Below are 15,798 nucleotides of genomic sequence, written 5' to 3' on the forward strand. Positions count from 1 at the left end.
TTGGAAGGGTAAAAGTTAGAGGCAATGTGATGTCACACTCTCTCTGAAACTACTTGTCCCAAGCGGGGTTGTAGTGAACCAGAGCCTAACCTGGCAACACGGGGCATAAGGCTGGAGAGGGAGGGGACACACCCAGGACAGGATGCCAGTCCATCGCAAGGCACCCCAAGCGGGACTCGAACCCCATGCTTACCGGAGGGCAGGACCCAGCCATACCCACTGCACCACTACATCCCCCTAATGTGATACCAATTGTTTTATTATATTAATAAAAATATATTAATTATATTTATTTTATTATATTAATTGTAGGGGTGCGGTGGCGCAGTGGGTTGGACCGCAGTCCTGCTCTTCGGTGGGTCTGGGGTTCAAGTCCCGCTTGGGGTGCCTTGCGGCGGACTGGCGTCCCGTCCTGGGTGTGTCCCCTCCTCCTCCGGCCTTACGCCTTGTGTTGCCGGGTAGGCTCCGGTTCCCCGTGACCCCGTATGGGACAAGCGGTTCTGTAAATGTGTGTGTGTGTGTATATTAATTGTTTTGTCAATATTATATCGCAAAATCATGGATGGATGTACCAACTCAAGCATACAGTTCCCTAATATTTTGCATTGCATGAAAATAGACTGTTCCTGAAGTCTGTGGATGATACTGAATTTAAATGGAAATTCTTAATGTCCATTTAGAATTATTTTTGCATTATCCTTATGTATAATGCAAATAACTTGCATGCAAGCAAAGATATAGTATATCCATCATCCGTTCCATTCATCATCTGTCCCCAGTTACCTTCGCTGTATGAATATGCACAGCTTGTTTTCCTGTGATGTTCATTTCTTTAAAATTGTGATTAGACACCACAATAGGCAGAAGTGAATGGCATGCAGTTTTGTGCAGACACCAGAAAGATGTGATTTGCACCAAGGTTACTGTAAAAAAGTCAAGCAGAAAGGGAAAGAATGGGAACAAAAGAAGACAGAGAAGAAAATATTCAACTACTATTAATAAATATATACATATACACATACTATTCAAGGTGTGATTTAGCAGTACCCAGTGGCATGGTTTGCAAAAAAAAAAAAAAACTCTAATTTCTAAATTTTCGCTCATATCAGCTGTTGGCTTGTATGCACATATGCCAACTTTAAGACATCAGTAGGGGATGTAATCACACATTAAATACCGACTTACAGGTTCATCTAAGTTGGTGCTTAACCGACGTGTGACCCATAAGCACCAGCTATTAATAAAATGTATACTGGCAAAAAATAAGATATGAGGATACCTAGAACCCGTGTCTAATGGGAACGCAGGCCACAAGACAAGATCAAAGAGAAACAGCAGGTCCGAGGAATTCAGTCGTAACCAGACGAGACTCATTTATTTTTCAGCCTCCCTGCTTCCTCCTTGTTTTCCACCCAGTCTCTTTCCTTGACATGAGGTTTGTTTCAGTGTGTGAGGGTGTTCTTTTAATTTAATCTGTGTGTCTTTTCTATACCAGTTTTAGCTTCCAATGCCTATATAATAAACCAATAACCCTTTTTGTTCGTTTTTGGCTTATTATGTCAACTTCTAGGTAAATTCAAGCATGTGTGTAATGGCTTAATTGTCAAACTTGTGTTGTGGTTCAGAGTCCTTACAAACATGTTTTCCAGTACAGGGTAGGGTAAGCGCCTCCAAGCTGAATTCAACACATGTCGACCAAATGGTGGTTTTCATTCTCACATCCTGAACAGGATTTGATCCTATGTCCAAGCATGCAGCTCAAAAACGGCGAGGCCCCGGCACTACCGCTACACGACCGTATTCTAGCGTAGTATTTTCTTATTTCCTTTCTCAGGTCTGAAACCAATAAAGAAATGAAGTGGTTTATAGGAAAGTTGCACATTCTAGGAGTGTCTCACATTAAATGTTCAAACCAGCGTGATGTAAACATCTTTGTTCCTTACCAGAGCCCACAGTGCCACATTTTATATGGTGAAACTATAAACTGCAATTTCCTTGATCTGCCCACACAACAGAATGCACATTTTCACCAGAGAAGGAGTGGACATATCCAGAGGTGGATATGCGGCAAGAACTCCTTGAAAAAAAGAAAGCGACGTATATGACCCAACCTGTAATTGCATTTAATGCTATTTTCAAATTACACATCGGCACGGGGAAAGAATGGAAGTGTAAGCCCATCCCATCCGTTTCAGGTGATTTTAAAATTTGCCCCAGGAACACTGACTGACCCCCTTAGCAGGTTTAACATCATTCACAGTTACACTGCCCCATGACAGGAAAGTAAAGCCATTCTGCAGGCAACAGGCTGAAACTGCCAGCGGCTGAGACATGAATGGATGGAGAATAGAAGAGGCTGATAGGAGTAGTAGCTGGGAGAATAGAGGCTGAGTCACAGGTAAGGTAAATAATGCCTAAGCAGTCATGAAACACTTTTCTGAAGTGTGAGATTGAAAAAACTATTCAGTATGATTCATGAAAATAGTTTTGAATTACAAGGAACAAAGGACAACTGCCCCATTTCTTACATTCTGCCTTTAGACCCATGGTCTAATTTCCAGCACAAAAAATCCCAGAGGTACTTAAATTCACTTAATAGTCAGCTTCTTTGCAAGGCAATCCCCTGGGTCTCAGTAGATTATGGAAAAAGAGGATGATTTGCAGGATGTTTGATTTATTAACCACAGAGAGGGTTTTTTTGCTGATGCATGCAAAGGGTTCATTCCCCTGTGGCTCCGCTGCCACTCTGCTCAGCATCGGCAAGGCCTGGACACGTGGCCTGCTTCCCACAAGCTACCCACAAAAACGCTCCCAGTCAGCACATTGAGGACAGCTATAGCTGGAGATGAGGGCGACTGGGTGAGAAGGAGTTGAGGAAGACTGTTCTCCCATGTGCTGCGTGGAGCCGTTTTTCACAGATGACAAACTTAACATGGTTTCACTCACAGTTTCTGATGCACATAATGACAGCCTTGCCAATGTGGAATAATTTAATCTGTAATTTCAGTGTGTCTCCGAATGTGCGGCTCTGTCTGAGATAACAGCAGTGACCATTCAGTCCAGTGGAAACTGCTAGATTGCCAAGATCCTGTCAGAATGCCAACCTGTACATTTCAGGGCATATGCATCAAGGTGTGTAATCTGTACTGTATAGTGAGTTACTAATTTGTTAACAGTCATCATCAGAGACATTTCAGTGACAGGTGTGTGGACCAATCATAGAGTTAATTGTGGATGTGGTGACACTGAAGAAGTGTGACCTTGTGCTACTTGTCCTTCCCGTTCCTATGCCATGTAGTAAGCCGGTAAACACCTCCGTTTAATCTATTCCCTAGACAGAAGAATGTGTCACTGTGCACTTCTGTATCTGGGCATAAATATTAAACCCATCAAGACTGAGTGTGCTTTTCAAGGGATTGATTAAAAAACTGAGCAAGATTAAATTTGCATTTCCACTTAAAAAATTAAAAATGTACCATTTACATCACTATAATTTGCCGCAAGCAGCCTGACATCATGTAGCAACGGCATAAATTCATTTTTGTAATGTTAATGGAGTGGGATTGAAAGGAGGCAGATTAAAGTACCGCTCTTAGTAATTCACCTAGAGCTGTTCCAGTTCCAGGCAGATCCTTAATTTTCCCTCAGCATCCATATATTCCGCTGCTGGTCTAAACCCAGCATCACACACTGATGAAGCGTTATTATGGTTGACAGGAGACCAACTGAAGCAACTCCTTGTCTAGAGTCACAACCATACCTGGTGAGGACTCTTGCAACCAATCTGACTGCATCCAGAAAGTCCTTAAAATCATCAAAGACTCGCTCTTAGAGTGGAGTGTCAATTTTTTTAAACTTTGGATTCTATAGTCAGAAAGAATTTGACAGCTTTGAGTTAGAAGTTTGACTTTTATTATCTGAAGGCCATTGTTTGTGCAACAGTGCTAAGAAGGGTTACTATACATTAATGTATTGAAGAAAAAAGCAAGATTTAGAACAGACCACAGAAACCTTAAGATTATCTCTTAAACACAGTTTAGGAATTCATCAGGTTATTTTTCATTTGTGTCATGAACACGGAAAGAAAAAGTCATTGTGGGGGCAGCAGTGGTGCAGCAGGCTTGGCCAGGTCCCGCTCTCTGGTGGATCTGAGGTTTGAGTCATGCTTGGGGTGCTTTGTGAGGGACCGGTGTCCCGTCCTGGGTGCGTCCACTCCCCCTCCAGCCTCACACCCTGTGTTGTCGGGTTAGGCTCCGGTTCGCCATGACCCTGCTCAGGACAAGTGATCTCAGCCAATGTGTGAAAAAGTCATTGCTTTATAATTGAACCTATTAATCAGCAGGTTTGATATATACTCCTATCTATGCAATCTATAACAATTTATACTGCTTGTTTGCATGCCTGCCTAACAACTTTAAAACGGACTACCATTCTCTCAGTTGTCACAGCACTGTGGACCATGTTCTCCAATACAGATTTCCGTTGACCTTGCAGTATTCTGCCTGTGTAGTCAGCAGTCACCATTCCCTCCAGACCCTGGTGGCAATGTGATATCACTGTGCACTAAATAAGCAAGTTCTTTACTAGACTGACACAAGTAGTGCCCCCTCTACCAGAGACACCTCGTTGTCTGGGCATCTGACTCTATTCCCTCTTTTATGATTATTTATAATTACTTTCTGTGGCTCATCTTAGAAGCACTGTGCTGCTGGAATCATCAGCTCACCTGTCATTCCACCCAGTCTCTTACTTACTGCCTCTGAGTCATCACAAGGCTTCTCAAAGTTGAGACATCCCGTGTGTGAAGGCTGAGAATCATACTATACTTCAATGTCTTCTCATACCGCAAAGAGCACAATGACTCACCTTTGTTTCCTTGTTAAACAACACAGGTGAAACTTAGGTGAGCACAGAATGTACCTGTGGATGCTTTTGTGTTATTATTATTATTATTATTATTATTATTATTATTATTCCGTCAACCAAAATTTTGAGCATTAAAGTTGTATTGTCATTTTTGAGGCTACCTGCAATGGGCTAGTATCTCATCAGGGTTGTACTCTGAATAGCCTAAGGGCACCATGCTCCCACGAAAGACTTTGGACCCTGCCTGAGGATAAGTGGTTACCAATAGTGAGGGAGAAGGAATGAGTGCTATATATATATATATATATATATATTTTTTTTTTTTTTTAAATTTTGAGTTAATGAATCTTTTCAGTAACTCACTGGTAGTTCTATTTTTGTTGAAATTATATTGACAGCCAAGTAGGGATGGCAAAATTTCACTGAAATCCAAAACAGAAAGCAAATACAGGAATCCATGTTAAACAGGCTTATACAGCCTAAATACATCTATATTTCAATTCGTTTTATTTTTATATAGCGCTCTTGTTGCCTCAGAACACAGGATGTATCAAGGTTGGTCATGTTGGGTTAGTGGTTAGCAGCAGCGCTGCACAACTACAAGGAGATGTGGGTTTGCATCTAGCCGTTGCCTTCATTGGGGTTTCCACTTACAGACCAAAGACACGTGATTCAGGTGATCTGATGGCTCCCAGTTGCTCTTTGAGTCAGTCTATGTGTGTATGAGTGCCCTGGGATGGACAGTTACTCTCTGCAATCCACACCCTAACCTACCGCACTATGACCCTTGTAGATTACAGGAATCAATAGTGAAGTAAAATAAATAATCTAGACGCATATTGATTTCGGTTATACTGTATTGCAGTGTAATGTCAGCTTTAGTCTATGATGAAAATGATCACTTGTCCCATAAAGGTTTTAATGTCAACACAGGTCCCCTTCTACAGGGATATTTGGTTATGTCTTATTGTCCTTCCCACATTGAATGTACAGTATGTTGATTTACCACTCAGACGGCAACAATTTATATGCAAAGTGTACTGATGTTTTATGTCCAGAAGGTAAGAAAAAAATTTCACTCCACTCCAGCCTCCAACTGATCAATCAATGAAGATAGATTGTGAACAGTGAAGAGGGTGGCAAGTCACCAAAGTCTCCATTAAAGCCAAAATGGCAGTGGAAATGCTATAAGGGCAGAGGGCCAAAATGACACGTTATGGAACTCAGAGTAGCAGGTATTTCAGTATTTTTTAGGTTTTGTTTTTTTGGTTATACTACACGAGGAGGTCAAGAGGTCGGTGCAATTCGAGCTGAAGAAAAAAATGTGACATGTATTTGCAGAATCACCATGAACTGAACTTTGGGTTTATCATTGTGTTATTAGTCAATAAATGCTGACATATGGAGTGCTGGTTCATTGACTCTCTAATCTGTTCCTCGTCCTCCATATTTTTGTGGACTGTACGCTTCTTTCACTACACCCTCCCAATGTGCTTTTTCTCTGCCATGCCTATATTACAACATTTACATGTACATTTATTCACTTAGCAGACACTTCTCTCCAAAGCGACATAGTTCTCACAGAAAATGAAATGTGTTCATTACATCAGCAGAAAGAGCAAAGCAGGGGATACAGCATCAAAAAGTTTTTTTCTGTATGCTGATGGAAGCACAGAGTTGCATATAGTTCACATGGTTTCTTAAAATAAACCGATAAGTCACCTACTGTCATCACCTTTGCACAGTGTTCCACCACGCGTATGAGTCAAACTTCACCCAGACTGAGATGATTCTGTTAGCAGAATGAGACGTATATATATATATGAGCTGTAAAAATACTGTAAAAACAGGATCTCATAGTTGCTGAGACACTTACAAATATCTTGCTATTTCTCTTGGATTCAGTAGGACGTTGCTATCTAGCGACTGGTCTAACACACTTGCAACACACTCTGAGAACATGAGACATTGCCTGTTCCAAATATTGCCATCTGCAACCACTGTTGAAACACCACATATTTGCCACTGTCTTCTTCAAAAGGATCTTTAGTAAACACACAAACATTGTCTGAACCGCTTGTTCCATATGGGGTCGTGTGGAGCCAGAGCCTCACCTAGCAACATAGGGCGTAAGGCTGGAGGGGGAGGACACACCCAGGACGGGACAGAAGTCCATTGCAAGGCACCCCAACCAGGACTCGAACCCTGGACCCACCAGAGAACAGGACCCGGTCCAACCCACTGCGCCACTGGGCCCCCTGAGCTTTAGAAAATGATTTTTAAAATAAGCATTTCTAAAATAGTGTTTCCTCGGAGGTTTATGACCTGAACATTTCAAAACGTAATTCTGACGCTAGGGCAAAACTCAGAGATGACAGAACGCAAAGGGAGCACAGAGAATGACAGAAAATGACCAGATACACACTCTCCTTTGATGATATGACACACTCCCATACACTGGAATGCATTAAATTCAAGGAAGAGATAATACAGTACTCTACTCTCCAAAAAGCTGTATACATGGCTTGTGTGGTTATTACCCTGAGCCGAGAGAAATACAAACTTCATTTCCTTTTCGGTGCTGCGGCTAAGCTGACTGACAAGAAATGAGATGTGATGGCATTTCTTTTCAGGCTCGGATAGGATGCGAACCTATCACAGGGAAATCAAAAAAACACTCATTCACTCACACATTCACATGCTACGGGCAATTTGGAGTCACTGGTTCACCTGAAACACATTTCTTTGGACTGCGCGAGGCAACAGGAGCACCCAGAGAAAACCCATGGAAAGACGGAAAGGAATTGCAAACAAACAGCAATAGAATATGCAAACTCCACATAGACTGAGCTGTAGTCGAACCCCATTAAAACGCACATCCTGTGGCCGTAACAGCTGTACACATTGTTTTTATAACATCTTCAAAAAGCAAAAGTTTTACAGCTATTAAATACTCACAGACACAATGTCTACAACTGCTTGTCCTAAGAGGGGTCGCAGTGAACCGGAACCTAACCAGGCAACACAGGGTGCGGGGACACACCCAGGACGGGACACCAGTCTGTTACAAGGCACCCCAACCAGGACTCGAACCCCAGACCTGCCGGAGAGCAGGGCCGACCAAACCTGCTGCACCACCGCACCCCACTACTTAAACGCTCATGCAGCAGAAATTTACCACTGGTTTTCACTCTGGTGGCAGCACTGAAAGAGCACTAAACAGAGATGCTAATGACGTACTGTGATTGAAGAGGTTTCACCATGCTAAACGCTTATAGATCCCAGTGTTGGCTTTGATCGTACAGTTTTTTTTAATATATATATATACACAAATAAAAACATATGCCTCTGAAATTGACCTGTCTGGTCTTGTGCTTAAGTGGCTTACTTCTGATTTAGGTAATTACTTCCAGTATGTGCAGACTTTGGCTAACAGTACCATCACAGATGTTTCTAGTTAAATTTTGAGTTCCGCAGGGTTTCTGCTCTGCCTAATTGGTTTTCCCTTTACAGTCTCCCCCCACCTTACAAAGGTAATGGATTCCTGAAAAAAAACCCTTTGCAAGGTGAATTTTCATAACTCACAGACTCATTTACCATTAATTTCATCATCAATTATTTCTAATTTAAACATGTATGTTTTTCTGAGCCCCTAATTGATATTTACACTAAAATATTACCAAATCCCATTAAAATGGACACACCTACTTCAGTCATTTACATTTGTTATCATAACACAGCATAACAAGGCAGCGTTCCTTCATTAATTACAGTTGTCCACCTGTGTTCAGCCACCGCTTTCATAACTATTATGTACGGCACACATAACAAAGATTCAGAAACAGAACGTACATAGTAAAGGACTAGTTAATCCATTAATGCAAAAAAAAAGAATGATAAATGCAGAAGAAATTTATTAAAACAATGCAAATTAATTCAAACTACTGAAACAAACTGATAATGTTATGATGCGAGTCAAAACAAGGGTCATGATTACCAAGATCATAACAGGTGAAATGTATTCAGTCTGTGTGGAGTTTACATATTCTCTCTGTGTTTGTGAGGGTTTCCTCCTACAGTCCAAAGACATGTGTTTCAGGCCTATAAATGGCCAGTGTGTGTGTGTGTGCGTGTGTGTGAGAGACATGGCTCTGCTCTGTGGATGGCAAAAGTATTGTAAATCACCTTGGATTAAGGTGTCAGATAAATAATACATAATAATCATTGTACGCTGCTATGGAGCAAAGTGTCTGTTAAGTGAAAGTAAATGATTTGCTCTGTGCAGCTATCAGGAGGAGCCCAAAGTGTAAATTCACTCTTCATAAATGGTATGAAATGCCCCAAAAGGTGAAAAAGAAAGTCAAAACTCCTGGTAAATTGTCATAACTAAGATTAGCACAACTCTGAATATGACTGTATGTATGCTACCAATACGGAGGTTCATATAGGGTTAATTTCAGGAATATAGGCGTTATTTTTACCAAGAATTTTGCTTGATATGTATTATTTAATATGTCGCACACTTTCATCAGATGATGCAAATTCTCTTGGCATTTTTGGAATTAAAAACTTTTGGTAAAAAAACCTTCCTCTATAGAGTCCTTCTATTATCTAGCAGTACTCTATTATCCCAAGTCAGTGATGGGGCTTTTTCCTTCACTCGGTGCACTCAGATGTTCATTTCGGTATTGAACCTGTCCAGATGTCATTATATGTGGTGACCATTTATTTCTTCTTCTTCCCCGACTTCCTCGGACCGTTTCCAGTTCACTTTGGTCACCCGCAGTTTTTGCTTTCTCCTTTGTCAGCTTTAGCAGTTTTGTTTATTCTTCTATTTTAACTCTGTATTATTGTTTCTAATTTGCTGCATGTTTTCTGGGCTGTTTATTTTTGTATTATTCAGTGTTAAGTGGTCTGAGGCACTCTGTTGAAAAGCTGTTTTAGCAAAATAAAAAAAAACTGTTTGCTGAAGTGGCAAGCTAAAGTGTACCAGGAGCTGTATCTAGAAATGAGATCTTTGAGTTAAAAGAGAACACGTTAAATATGGTTTCTTTCTGCGCAGGAACCCAAGCATACCGTAGCTCATACACTCACCGGCCACTTTATTAGGTACACCTTGCTAGTACCGGGTTGGACCCCTTTTGCCATCAGAACTGCCTTAATTCTTTGTAGCATAGATTCAGCAAGGTGCTGGAAGCATTCCTCAGAGATTTTGGCCCATATTGACATGATAGCATCACGCAGTTGCTGCAGATTTGTCAGCTGCACAACCATGATGCGAATCTCCCGTTCCACCACATCCCAAAGGTGCTCTATTGGATTGAAATCTGGTGACTGCGGAGGCCATTTGAGTATAGTGAACTCATTGTGATGTTCAAGAGACCAGTTTGAGATGATTTGAGCTTTGTGACATGGCGTGTTATCCTGCTGAAAGTAGCCATCAGAAGATGGGTAAACTGCGGTCATAAAGGGATGGACATGGTCGGCAACAATACTCAGGTAGGCTGTGGCACTTAAACGATGCTCAAGTAGTACTAAGGGGCCCAAAGAGTGCCAAGAAAATATCCCCCACACCATGACACCACCACCACCAGCCTGAACTGTTGATACAAGGCAGGATGGATCCATGCTTTTATGTTGTCTACACCAAATTTTGACCCTGCTATCCGAATGTCACAGCAGAAATCGAGACTCATCAGACCAGGCAACGTTTTTCCAATCTTCTATTGTCCAATTTTGGTGAGCTCGTGGGAATTGTAGCCCCAGTTTCCTGTTCTTAGCTGACAGGAGTGGCACCTGGTGTGGTTTTCTGCTGCTGTAGCAGACCTGCTTCAAGGTTCGATGTGTCGTGCGTTCAGAGATGCTCTTTTGCATACCTCGGTTGTAATGAGTGGTTATTTGAGTTACTGTTGCCTTTCTATCAGCTCGAACCAGTCTGGCCATTCTTCTCTGACCTCTGGCATCAGCAAGGCATTTCCGCCCACAGAACTGCCACTCACTGGATATTTTCTCTTTTTCTGACCATTCTCTGTAAACCCTAGAGATGGTTGTGTCTGAAAATCCCAGTAGATCAGCAGTTTCTGAAATACTCAGACCAGCCCGTCTGGCACCAACAACCATGCCACGTTCAAAGTCACTTAAATAATCTTTCTTCCCTATTCTGATGCTCAGTTTGAACTTCAGCAGATCGTCTTGACCATGTCTACATGCTTAAATGCATTGAGATGCTTCCATGTGATTGGCTGATTAGATATTTGCGTTAACAAGCAGTTGAACAGGTGTACCTAATAAAGTGGCCGTGAGTGTATATAATATGTACTTACACCTCATGTGGTGCAGCATATTTTCACGTCAACGTCCAGAAAGGCTTATTAGCTGGATGCTACCAGGGATCACGTCACGTTCCCTTTTCTCCAATCACAAGGATAGCACGGTATCACATTCCAAGGGACTGGGCCAGCCGGCCGTTCCCCCTCGGCTCTGGTTGGTCCTGTCGCTTTCTACGATTTCTTGCTGTCACAGTGCCTCCATGACAGTCCTCACTTCACAGCCAAGCCGTGTATCCTCAGAAGGTTTACTGTGTGGCAGCAACTCTATTTTAAGATCAGAAGTCTACCAAGAACCCAATCAACAGATACTGCCCTGGTGAAAATTAAAATTCTAAATGTGCTTTAAACACCTACTTATTCACACATTTTGTCCTGTTTTTCTTCTCCATAAAGCGACACTTTTGAACAGCCAGAGACGTTGTGATTGGTTAAGGGATTAATGGGAGATAATTGTAATTTTAACTCATAATATATCACTTATTTACTTGTCTGAAATTTCTTGTACTGCCTGACAAAATCAATGCAAAACACACACACACACACACACACACACACACACACACACACACACACACACACACACACACACACACACACACAGTGACCGCTGTAGGAACAGCTGGTAGCATAATGGTTAGAGCTGCTGGTCGCAGATTTCATCCCCACCTCTGGCTGTAGTACTCCTGAGCAAGGTACTTGACTAATTTTGCAAGGTAAAATTACTCCAGTAACATTACCCAGCTGTATAAATGGATATATAATTGTGGGTACATTGATATTGTAAATCACTTTGGAGAAAAGCATCAGCTAAATGAATAAATGTAAATATATGCAGTACATATGGGTATATACAAACATATACATACAACTCCTCACACAATTATTCAGAACCGCAACCAGTTTGGCACTGAAATCTAATTCTCTAATACTTTATCTGAAAACACTAACACTAAATTAACTAAAGTGGCATTGATTTATGTTAGAAAATATTTTAAAGAAACTGAAATATGATTTCTGCATAAGTATTCAGTCATTGTGCTGTGGAAGCTCCAAGTTTACACAGGTGGAAAACAATTGCCTTAATGAGAACACAATTGCCTTACATTTGGTCTCTACCAGCGTACTCATGTTACTTTTAACTGTCTTGTTTTCTGGATACCGTTAAGGGATTATTAGTTAGGGTGGGTATCTGAAGAAAAGGTTTGAAAATGAACACTAAGGACATTGCTACAGAAGATAAAGTAATACAAATGCATAAATTAGGAAAAGAAAACAAAATAATATCCAAGTTACAGTTATGATATCCCACTGGATACTGTTGGTTCAATTATTAAAAAGAGGAAGCAACATCACACCACCTAGACCTAGAAAATGCCATCCTCACGAAGGAGTCTCATGAGAGAAGCTTGAGAGAGGCCAACAATCACCTTGAACTGCCAGAATTCAGTAGCTGAGAGCAGTGTGAAAGAGCTTTGGATAATAGGCCTGTGTTGGATGGTGGCACATGCAGTGGGACTGTTTTTCATCAGCAAGGACTGGGCATGTCGTTAAAGTGGAAGAAAAATTGATGCAGCAAAATACAGGGAAGTACTGCAAAAGAACCAGTTTCAGTCTGCTAAAAATCAAACAAGAAAAAAAAAAATAAAAATTTCAGTAGCATAGTGATCCTAAGCACATGACCAGACAAACATTGGAACGGCTCAAGAACAAAAAGATAAATGTTGTACAGTGGTCCACTCAGTCCTGATCTCAATTCCTTCAAGAATCTGTGTCCCTGTTTGAAAACTGTGGTTGACCATCATCATCCAACCAAACTGAAGAACACCTCCCTAGAATGGGGCAAAATCATTGCCCAACAGTGTGAAATGCAGGTACGTTCTTATTCCCCCTGTCACATCCCACGGGGTCACTGCCCCTCCTGGTCAGAGGGGGCGCCACTCAGTGCCGCTAGCTAACGCTTACCTATCAAGCCTTCCAAGGCCTGTCGACTGATTCCTCTGAAAGGTCTACCTACAGCCCTGGAGACCGCGGAACTGCTGTTCCAACATGTCTTCCGGCTGTATGGCCTGCCAGAGGATGTCGTCTCGGACAGGGGACCCCAGTTCACCTCAAGGGTCTGGAAGGCCTTCTTTGCCCGCTTAGGAGTCTCAGTCAGCCTCTCCTCTGGTTATCATCCACAGTCTAATGGGCAAGTGGAACGCCTCAACCAGGAGGTTGGACGTTACCTGCGGAGTTACTGTGCTCAGAATCAAGCGGATTGGAGCAGATACCTCCCCTGGGCAGAGTACGCCCAGAACTCCCTGGTCCATTCGTCCACAAACTTAACTCCTTTCCAGTGTGTGCTCGGTTACCAGCCTCCGCTGTTCCCGTGGACGATGGAGACCAGTGGGTTGCCAGCTGTGGACGACTGGTACAAGAGGAGTGAGTCGGTGTGGGAATCCGCACATGTCCGTCTCCAGGAGGTGGTATCCAACCAAAAGGAGAAGGCCGACAAAAGGCGTAGGACTGTATTGTACCAGCCAGGGCAGAGAGTATGGTTGTCCACCCAGGATCTCAAACTGCATTTGCCCTCGAGGAAGCTTGCCCCCCGTTTCATCGGCCCCTTCAAGATCCTGAAGAGGATCAACCCGGTTTCTTACCGTCTTCAGTTGCCCTCGCATTATCGTATCTGTCCCACGTTTCATGTTTCGCGCCTCAAGCCCCATTGTGTTTCCGCCCTGCAGAGCCCAGCAGTCTCTCCACCTCCACCGTTGGATGTGGATGGTTCTCCTGCCTACTCCGTCAGGGCCCTCCTGGACTCCAAACGGAGACGGGGTACGCTGTACTATCTGGTCGACTGGGAGGGCTATGGGCCGGAGGAGCAGTCTTGGGTACCAGCACGGGACATCTTGGACCCAGCTCTTATTGAGGACTTCCATGAGTGTCATCCAGATCGGCCTGCTCCGCGACGGCGGGGGCGACCGCCTACCCGCCGGCGTTCTGCGGCTGGAGCCGCCCCTGGAGGGGGGGGTACTGTCACATCCCACGGGGTCACTGCCCCTCCTGGTCAGAGGCGGCGCCACTCAGTGCCGCTAGCTAACGCTTACCTATCACCTCACAGTCTCGTAGGACATGGAGGTATAAAAGGAGCCAGCGGAGCAGAACTAGTCGCGGATTCTTAATCAGCAGTTCTCTTGTGCTTCGTTGGCGATTGGTAGTCTCTTGTTCCCTCAGTTTGTTTCCTAGGTGTGCATGTTCCAGTCCCGAGTGCCCGTCCCGTCAGTTCCTGCCTCTTGTTCTTCAGTCCTGGTCCATCGTTCCTGTCCGGTATTTCGTCACGTCTCAGGGTTGCGGTCAGACTCACAGATTAGCGTTTCACTGTTCACCGTAGTTCCAACACCGTGTGTGTTTCCTGGTCTCGTGTTTCTTGTTTCACTTCCACCGAGTGTCTTACAATACTCACCGTACACGTCTAACCTCACACTGCACGTGAAGTCATAATATATTTCGTCTGTGTTTGGACGTAATAGCAACGCACGTCCGTGTCGGACTCCCGTCCGGACGCTACAGAAGAATCCGCCTGCTAGTATGACTTCAGCGGAATGGCGTGAGCTGGCGGATCTGACAGAGGCGAACCAAGAACAACTCCTGGTTTGCACAAACGCCGCTAGCCGCCTCACAGATCAGTTGGAGCGGTTGACACGACTCCTCAGTCACGGTGGGCGGGGCGCCGATCCGACCAGTTCGCAAACGCATGATGATTGGCGGACATGTCTTTTTGATCGTCTTTATGCTTCCTCGGGTCCTCGCGCGGAGCCCACGAGCCCTGTGCAGACCAATGGGATCAGCGCTACTGAGCAGCTGTCCGTTCCCTTCCAGGAGGCTTTGCAAGGTAGCAGAGGTGAGAACCAGAATTACACAGAATACTCAATCTCCAGTCCAGCCTCTCTGTTCCCAGGGCCCTACTCTCCTGAGTCACCCCCTAGCCCAGACAGAAAGACAGAGAGACAGTTCTTCCCCAGCACCAAGAGTTTTCAGGTGCGTTCCTGGTCTCCAGTGGAGAAGACATCCAGCCCCCGATTGTCAAGACCACTCTCTCAGGAGTTCTCGCCGGATTACCGGAGCAACTCCGGTTCCAGCCGGACCCCGACGCCGCCAGGGCAGCAGGTGCCCTACAGCCCTGTGGACCGTGAGCCGGCTCAAGCACGCAACCTTGTCAGCTGTGCAGGGCTCGAAGAACAGTGCGTCAGACAGGGAATAATACGACTCAGTAACGGGCGTGTGACAGAGGAGGAAAGGAGGCGCCGTTTTCTGCAACGCTTGTGCTTTTACTGTGGAGCTGCGGATCACGTTCAGGTTTCCTGCCCAGTGCGGCCACCCCGTGGATCCCAACGGACCGACTTACTGGTGAGTGATGTATCTCTCCATACCTCCCTGTTGACATTACCAGTTACAGTCTCCTGGGGTTTCCAGCAGCAGCAGACGAAAGCTATGGTAGACGGTGGCGCTGCAGGGAATTTCATGGATCATGATATGGCCGCGTCCTGGGGCTTGCCCTGTGCCCGATGCCCAAAACCCCTGGCTGTTAAAGCTATTGATGGCGCTCCAATCGGGTCGGGGCGTG

General features: G+C 44.1%; 1 protein-coding gene across 3 annotated transcripts in view; it reads right to left on the minus strand.

The window, feature by feature from the left end:
- Positions 1-15,798, minus strand: part of arhgef25b (Rho guanine nucleotide exchange factor (GEF) 25b) — a 49,555-nt gene that overhangs the window by 18,543 nt on the left and 15,214 nt on the right. The window lies entirely within an intron of this gene.

Source organism: Scleropages formosus, chromosome 22, assembly GCF_900964775.1.
Source record: "Scleropages formosus chromosome 22, fSclFor1.1, whole genome shotgun sequence".
NCBI classification, from domain to species: Eukaryota; Metazoa; Chordata; class Actinopteri; order Osteoglossiformes; family Osteoglossidae; genus Scleropages; species Scleropages formosus.